The sequence below is a fragment of the Ursus americanus genome, chromosome 8 (assembly GCF_024610735.1).
Source record: "Ursus americanus isolate L20-20 chromosome 8, mUrsAme1.1.p, whole genome shotgun sequence".
NCBI classification, from domain to species: Eukaryota; Metazoa; Chordata; class Mammalia; order Carnivora; family Ursidae; genus Ursus; species Ursus americanus.
The window spans coordinates 37,525,736-37,528,531 of NC_142134.1; the positions used below are offsets into that span (position 1 = coordinate 37,525,736).

Genomic DNA, 2,796 nt, shown 5'->3' on the forward strand with positions numbered 1-2,796 from the left:
AGCAAAATTGTATTATTATAAAAGAACCATGCATAATAAATAAAATGATTTTACATGTAAATAGATCATATTTGTTTAGTAAAGATGAGCAAATAATCTCACTACCTGAAATTATATTATGGTGCAGTGTAGAACACTGTAGAATATAATTTTTTTATGCTGTTATATAACATTATATTATAAGGCAAGCATACCTCGGAGATATTGTGGGTTTGGTTCCAGACCACTGCAATAAAGAACATCACAATGAAGTGAGTCAAATTGATTTTTGTTTATTTCCTACTGCATGCAAATTTATGTTTCCACTATACTGTAATCTATCAAGTGTGCAAGAGCATTGTGTCTAAAAAATGTACATACCCTAATCTAAAAAAATACTTTATTGCTAAGAAATGCTAACCATCATCTGAGTTTTAAGGGAGTCATAATCACTGATTACAGGTCACCACAACAAATACAATAATAATAATAAAGCTTGACATATTGTGAAAATTACCAAAATGCAACACGGAGACACAAAGTGAGCAAATGCTGTTAAAAAAATGATGTCTTTAGACTTGTTTGATCCAAGATTGCTACAAACCTTCAATTAGTAAAAAAAAAAAAAAAAAAAAAAGTGCAATATCCGCAAAGCATGATAAAGTGGAGTGCAATAAAATGAGGTCTGCCTGTACAGGTTTACTGTTGCCTTTATTTCTGTGTAACTAACCATCCCCAGATTAAGTGGCATAAAACAATTATTTTATTACTTTTTATAATCTGGTTTGTCAGGACTTTGAGCAGGGATTGACTGGGTGGTTATGTTTTAAATCTTATTAGCGGGGGCTCTTCAATTAGCTGCATTCAGCTGGTGACTGAGCTGGGCTAGAACATGGCAGAGAGCTTTACTTTTATGTCTGATGCTTCAGTCTTCCTCCATATGGCCTCTGGTTGCCAGGGCCTCCTCACAGTGTCATGCTCTTAGGCAGTTCGACTTCTTACATGACAACTGGATTCATGAGTGACAATAGTAGTCTAAAGTTCTTAAGGCCTAGAGCTAGAATAGGCACAGTATCATGTCTGTTGCATTCTGTTGGCCAAAAGGAGTCAAAAGTTAGTTCAATTCATGTGCTTCGATCTTACTAGAAAACCAAACAACACAATCCTGAATGACTTGATTTCTAACTACATCCTCTTCTGTCTTCTTTCCCAGTAGACTCTGGAATTGGTATCTTTCATCTTTCTTTCTTTCTTTCTTTCTTTCTTTCTTTCTTTCTTTGAACTGTAGCAAGAATTACTATCAAACTCCACTCATTGGGCCGGAGCCCCTTGTGATGTTAGCGAAATACTTGGCCCTCTCATGGTGCCCTACCTACACTTGTGAGTCATCGGCCAGCCAGTGGCCTCAACTCTAAGCTCTAACCATGTGCAGTGGAATTGGTATCTTTTTATAGCTTTCCCAAAATAAAGCTTTTGCTGTGTAGGACTGTCATGCTTGCTTCCTTTGCTTAGATTGCTCCTACGTGACACTGCATACAGGTTGCTCTTTCTTAATATTTCAAAGCCCAGCACAAATGTCACCTGTAAAATATCATCTTTAGCCACCTTATTTTTGTAGCTATTCCATTCAGTTCGTGATTATCTTTTATTCGTAATTTCCTTAATTATTTGTAATTATGCCCACATAAATACACAGAAATATATATTTTTAGTTATTTCTTCAATTGTTCTTGTTCATTATCTGTCTGCTTAATCAGAATAAAAATTCCACAAGGGAGTAACAATTACAGTTCTATAAATTTGTGTTTACAACCTAAGTAGCATTGTTGTGGCAAATGATATTTGTTACGTAAATATTTGTTGCATGAAGAAATGACGGGAAAACATCTTAATAAGTTCATGTGAAATGAAAAAGAAAGATTATAAAACTGAGTAAGTGGAATGAACATTGCATGTGTGTGTGTGTGTGTGCACACTTTTCCCTACAGGAAAGTCTGGAAGAAGAATCACCAGAGTATTACTCTTACTCTTTATCTTTGGATGATGGTATTATTGGTGAATTTTTTTTTTTTTATTTCTAGTTTTCCATTTGTTGAAAAAACTAAATATGGATACTTATATAAAACGTATTATATAACAGCAATTTAAAAACAATTAGAATTTAATATTATTTTTGTCATTAAATAACTTTTCTATAATAACATTAGAATTTTGGTCTCCTATTGCTCGTACATTAGATATTTTGTATGCCAGATGAGACTGAATTCTAAATTCGCATGGCTTATTTTCACTTAAACCTTTTTTTTTTTTCTAAAGCATACTAGTAACTCATGCTATGGTTTTATGTAAATTAAAGCTAATTAGGTTTGATCAATATATTAGTTTTCTTTGGGGATGCATTCAAGTAATTGTATAAACCATAGAGAAAATTAATACCCACATTGCCCTTGGCATAACACTTTCTCCTTTTGCTATTTAGTAGAAATGGATCACGTAAATGTTAAATTTGTGCTGTTCTGCTGACAGTGAAACTTAACGAAAGCCCCCATGCTATTAAGCTAAAGTTAAAAGAGTAGAGCTAAAGAAATTTCTCTATTGTAAGAGAAATGTGAGCTTTGCAGAAAGTAAATTGGCTAGGAGAAATTCAATGAGGTGCCATCTAAAATGAGTAGATAAAGTAAAAAGAGTGCTTTGTAGAACCTGTGAGAAAGCAATTTAGATATTCCTGGTGATAGCTCAGATGCCTGGATGCCCAGAAGCAATCTAAATCTGCAACTACTTGGAGGAAATTGAACAGGAACACTCTGTCTTGTATCA

The 2,796-nt window shown here is 33.9% G+C and overlaps 1 non-coding gene across 1 annotated transcript; it reads right to left on the minus strand.

The window, feature by feature from the left end:
- Nucleotides 1–1,259: 1,259 nt before the first annotated feature.
- LOC123804117 (small nucleolar RNA SNORA62/SNORA6 family) lies at nt 1,260–1,412 on the minus strand. The gene has a single exon (XR_006783081.2). It is a non-coding gene; the product is annotated as a small nucleolar RNA SNORA62/SNORA6 family (small nucleolar RNA).
- Nucleotides 1,413–2,796: the final 1,384 nt, after the last annotated feature.